Here is a 5,945-nt window from a genome sequence, read left to right on the forward strand (position 1 = left end):
TGTGTTGTGGGGATCGAACCACAGCAACCTGAGCCTGACTGCTTTGTTGAAGCAGCCACTTAAAGAACTGAGCTAAGGGGCAGGCCCCCCGGAAACTGGGTCTTAAACGATGAGTTGGTATGTGTATTTCATCTGCAGGGGACTGGAAGTACTCTAGGTGAAGAGAATGGTGTAATTATGAGAATAAGAGAAGGGGAAGTGGTCCAGTTAGGCTAGAGTGAAGGCGGATGTGGACATGTAGGTTGCAGTGAGGCGGCCCTGGGCTTTCATCAGTGCCTGGCAAGCAGTGTAGATTTCACTTGGTAGACTATGTCAAGTCATTTATTGGAGGTTTTGTAGAGGACTGCATCATACAGTATGTATGTATGTATGTATGCATTGATTGACTGACAGGGTCTTGCTATGAAGTTCAGATTGGCCTTGAACTCACTTGGTAGCCCACTTGGCTTCAAATTTCTGGATCTTCCTGCCTCAACCTCCCAAGTGCTAGGATTACAGGTGTGTGCCACTGTGCCCAGCTAGATCTATATTTAGTAAAGTTAATTTGGTAGCATTTTCCCAACCTTTTAAACATTGTAACACAGGTAGAAAATAATATTTTTCCTGCACATTGTTGTAAAAGGATGGATCAGAAGTCTTGATGAGTCAGGCATGGTGGCACACACCTAGCACTTGGGAGACTGAGGCAGGAGGATCACTGCAAGTTAGAGGCCAGCCTGGGCTTCATATAGATAACCTGTCTCACTGAACCAAAAACCAAAAGAAGTCCTGATGGTCTGCTTGCAATTGGAGACAATTGTCTTGGGTCTTTAAACCATCCCAAAGGCTAAAAGGATTAAGACATCCACAAATTAGAAATCTCTGGCCTAAAACAGCCAGATTCCTACCTAATTTCTTCTCATTAGGGGCTCTTATAATAGTATCTTGCTAAGACATGAGGGCCTGATTTAGGACACAAAGAAATTGACTAAAAAGAGAAGCTGAGTGAGTCATCAGTGCTGATGAGGACAAGTACAAGTCAGGGGGAAAATATTGGAGGAGCTACGTAGAAGAGGGGACTAGAAAAAAAAAATAATTTTTCCCAGGCATTCTTGTTTTGAACCTTAAATAATTTTTATTAGCCACCCTGTGCCATCTCCCTGGGAGCTCTTTCTTGGTCTTGTGTAGGCATAGTCTACACAACTTAGTGAATGTGAGGAGGAGTAGACAAGAATAATTTAGGGTCCACAGGGATCTTGTGGCTGGATACTATAGCTGCTGTAAAAATTGATTTAGAAGGGGGGAAATGAAAAAAAATCTATGTTAATATGTTACGAGTCACTCCTAAGAAGGAACTGATGAATTTAAGAAACTACATGAAATTATCAGGGGAGAATGCTGAGATTAAAGGTTCAAGGTTTAATTAGGAACCTTTATGTAGTGATAAGGGGAAAAGGAGCCAATGGAAGGCATTGAAATTTGGAAAATAACATATTTAATAATGATAATAAATATACATGAACAAGAATATTAACCTTCTTTTACCCTCACTTTATCATTGAAAATTTTGAGACTCAGAGAAATTCAGGAATTTTCCTAAAGTTGTCAGCCAATGAGCAGTGAAGCTGACACAAAGCAGAGAGTAGCCAGAGAGTGAGAAAGAAAGTTAGAATAGTGCAGTGTCTCTGAATCCAAGAAGATAAATGGTTTTAAGGAGATGTCCCCCTTTCCGTGCTCCCTGGCAGGGTCCATACGGCGTTGTTCTTGATTTCCCATCATAACTTAAAGGGAGGGCTGGTGAGATGGCTCAGTGGTCTAAAGCACCTACTTGGAACAAGCTTGCCTGAAGCACAGGGACCACGGTTCTATCCCCCAGCACCACATGCCAGCCAGCCGCGCCCCCTGGTGGGCTGAGCTAGCCACACACGGATAGATGGATAAATAAATAAATAAATTTAAAAAAAAAAAAAAATAACTTAAAGGGAAACTTCACAATGTCCAGAGCCCTTGATGTCCTGCAAATGAAGGAGGAGGACGTCCTCAAATTCCTTGCTGTAGGAACCCACTTAGGTGGCACCAACCTGGATTTCCAGATGGAGCCGTATATCTATAAAAGGAAAAGTGATGGAATCTACATCATAAATCTGAAGCAGACTTGGGAGAAGCTCCTCCTGGCAGCTTGAGCCATAGTGGCCATTGAAAACCCTGCTGACATCAGTGTCATATCTTCCAGGAGCACCGGCCAGTGGGCTGTGCTGAAGTTTGCTGCTGCCACTGGAGCTACTCCTATTGCTGGCCGCTTCACTCCTGGAACCTTCACTATCCAGATCCAGGCAGCCTTCCAAGAGCCACATCTTCTGGTGGTTACTGACCCCAGGACTGACCACAGCCCCTAACGGAGGCATCTTATGTCAATCTGCCAACCATTGCTCTGTGCAGTACAGATTCTCCTCTGTGCTATGTGGACATTGTTATCCCGTGCAACAATAAGGGAGCTCACTCTGTGGGTCTGATATGGTGGATGCTGGCTTGGGAAGTGCTGTGCATACATGGCACCATCTCCCATGAACACCCGTGGGAAGTGATGCCTGATCTCTACTTCTACGGGGATCCTGAAGAGGTTGAAAAAGAAGAGCAGGCTACTGCTGAAAAGGCTGTGACCTTTTAGGAGGAATTTGAGGAAGAATGGACTGCACCAGCTCCAGAGTTCACTGCTGCTCAGCCTGAGGTCACAGACTGGTCCGAGGGCATGCAGGTGCCCTCTGTACCCATTCAGCAGTTTCCTACTGAAGACTGAAGTGCTCAGCTGGCCACAGAAGATTGGTCTGCAGCCCCTACCATGCAGGCCACTGAGTGGGTAGGAACCACCACCGAGTGGTCTTGAATTGTTCTGCCGATGTTTCAGCAAAATGCGAATGAGGCTGGTGAAAAATAAAACAATTTCTAACAGCTAAAAAAAAAAAAAAGGTCAACAACCATGGCAAGTGCTGCAGAGAAGTCTGAAAAATGTATAGTAGACTGCTATCCATATGCAGTATAGAACATATGGATAATGTAAATACTTTATAAAATTAAAAATATTTAAACTTCATATCAGGTAGTACAGTGGTTTACACTGTAATCTCAATACTCTGGAAGTTTAGGCAGGAGAATCACAACTTTAAGCTTCACCTGGGCAACTCAGTGAGAGCCTATCTTGAAATAAAAATGGGCTGAGGATATAGCTCAGCGCAAAGGCCCTGGATTCAGTCTCTAGTTCTGACAAACAAAAACACAACAAAAAATTTGTGTGTCTTTATTCCCACAAATGCCTAGTCAGGCTATTTACTTTAAGCTTACTTAAGTAGGATGGATAAGATACCTGACTTCAGAGAATTTCAGTCTAAGAAGAGAGTAAGACGAATATAGACAATGTTAATAGAAGTAAAGTGAGGTGACTACCTGCCTGTTTCTTTCTCTCCCTTGAAAAGAATCCTCTTAAGAACTCTTTAACACTGATTCCCAAATTTTACTATGTCTAGGAGTACCTGCTGGCTCTACCCCTGAGATTCTGACTTCCTAGTCCAGAGTAGAACTGAAGAATTCGTGTTTTAGCAACATGAGGTAGTTATTTCTGTTGCAAACAGTCCTCACACCAGATTTTGAGAAATAGTGCTAAAGCAAAACACTGATCAGTGATCTATCTGTGTACTAGTGAGTCAGTTCCTTTATGTCTGGATTCTATTTCATTTTATCTGATGGCAGTGCTTGGCACTCTGTTGAGTACATGATTTGAAGAGAAAAGAGACATATGTCTTATTGGATGATCTTTAAAAGCTGTGTAAAAGTTCTGTAAGGTATTTTTACAACTGTTCGATAACTTTAACAAGAAATTAAAATAAAAAGATAGTTCATAAGATTAAAAATGAAAAACTTAATATAAACTTTCTGATAGCTGCATGCATACAATATTGTGTCCTATAATCAAACACTCTTGGTAGACCTTGGTTGTTGTCAAGTGTGTTTTTATCAACTAAAAAAAGCCTGAGCAAATGCACATTTACAAATCCTTACAGGGTTTTTCTATGGCATTTGTTTGTAGGTATCAAAAAGTGGGTTGAAGGGCTGGGAATATAGCTTAGCAGCATAAGTGTCTGCCTGGCAAGTGCAAGGTCCTGAGTTCAATCCCTGGTCCCAGGAGAAAAAAAAAGTGGGTTGAGTAAGTGACTATATGTGAATCAACATTAAATTTTGCCAGGTATCATTGAAAAAACATTCTGGAAAATTATAAAAATATTCCCTGTCTCAGTAGAATATGTTGTCATTCTTTTTAATTGTTGCAAACCTTGGTGACAAATTGCATCACATTATCATTTTAATTTTATAATATTTATTTGGAATATATTTTAAAAATAGGCATAACAAATTATATAATTCTTATGTTTACACATAAATCCAAAAATCTAACCATATACAACCTTGAAGCAGGACAGTCCTACAACATTCCTTTTCCTGTCTCTTGCCTTCATTCACCGCCCCCTTCTTTTTGAACAATCGTCTACCCGAGAGACAGCACAGCAGCAACTGGCATGTCATGACAAGCAGTCCATATTCAGAAGACCGCAATGACCAGCACTCCAAGCACGAAACTACTATTACAGATTACCATCTTCAGTGCAGTTGCTTAGTTCACAGGTATCAGCATATATAGTTAGTCAGGGTGAGAATCTTTCCAATTAACTACTAGATTCAAAAATCTTCTGAATATTCTCAGGATCATTGCCTTGCCCATCTTCTACATATAACTGTATAGCTTGACATATTCATGTTTCCTAGCTCTTCTCTTTTCCCTCTCTTAGTCCTCTTTTGAGGACTTAATTACTTAGTTCTTCTTTTGAGTTCTTATACTAGGGAAACTATATGATATTTACACATGTCTGTCTGGTTTATTTCACTTATAAGTATATGTTCAAGTGGCATCCACTTCAATACAAAGGCTTCAAGTTTATCATTCTTTATAGCTGAGCAATACTCCATTGTGTAAAAATACCACATCTTTTTCAACCATTCCTCAGATGATGGACATCTTGGTTGTTTCCAAGATTTGGCTATCACAAATTGTGCTGCTGTAAACATAGGCACACATATATCACTATCATATGATGTTTTCAGATCCTCCAGGAAAATTTCTAGTAGAGGAATAGCTAGTTTAAATGGGATTTCCAGTCCAACTTTTCTAAGGAGTCTCCACACTGATTTCCATAACGGTTGCACAAGTTTACATTCCCAACAGCAGTGGAGAAGGGTTCCTTTTCCCCCACAGCCTCTCCAACACTTGTTGTTGGTTGATTTCTTTATGATAGCCATTCTTTCTGGGTGAGATGATATCTCAATCTTGTTTTAATTTGCATTTCGTGGATGACTAGTGATGTGGAGCATTTTTTTATATATTTATTTGCTTCTTTAATGTCATCCTCTGAGAAGCATGTGTTTATCTCAGATGCCCATTTCTAGATTGGGTCTTTAAATTTTGGGGCCCTAGTGTTTTTTAGTTCTTTATAAAGAGAGAAGACCTTTGTCTGAGTACTTATTTGTCATGATGTTTTCAAAATTTGTGGGTTGCCTTTTCACTTTGTTGGTAATTTCTTTTGACACGAAAAAACGTCTCAGTAAGAGCAGGTTCCATTTGTTAATTCTTTCAACCATTTCCCGAGCAATTTGATTTTTGTTCATGAACTCTTTGCCTACCCCAGTGTCTTCAAGAGTTCCTCTTAAATGTTTTTTCATCATATTCTGTAGGGACTTAAAGTTCATCATATCAATACCTGATGAAAAATAACTGTTCCATGTTATGCCTAAGATGTTTGATATTCAGACAGATAGTGAGATTAAGCTTAACAGCCTAGGTTGTATGATAATAACAATAAACTGCTCTTCTGGAGGGTTAACAACCTAAGTTTGAAGACCAAAATTAGAGAAAAAGGAGG

At 40.2% G+C, this 5,945-nt stretch overlaps 1 protein-coding gene and 1 pseudogene across 3 annotated transcripts in view; both read left to right on the forward strand.

Moving 5' to 3' along the window:
* Bco2 (beta-carotene oxygenase 2) overlaps positions 1–5,945 on the forward strand; it is a 49,776-nt gene that overhangs the window by 1,551 nt on the left and 42,280 nt on the right. The window contains exon 1 of one of the 3 annotated variants that reach the window (XM_023706622.1): positions 4,611–4,653. The exons of the other annotated variants lie outside the window; for them this stretch is intronic. The gene's annotated coding sequence lies outside the window, so the exon portion shown is untranslated. Of the gene's footprint in view, positions 1–4,610; positions 4,654–5,945 lie in introns of those variants that run through there. 3 annotated transcript variants of the gene reach the window in all.
* On the forward strand, positions 1,974–2,863 carry LOC111814084 (annotated as a pseudogene).

Source organism: Octodon degus, unplaced genomic scaffold (genome assembly GCF_000260255.1).
Source record: "Octodon degus isolate 3935 unplaced genomic scaffold, OctDeg1.0 scaffold00266, whole genome shotgun sequence".
NCBI lineage: Eukaryota > Metazoa > Chordata > Mammalia > Rodentia > Octodontidae > Octodon > Octodon degus.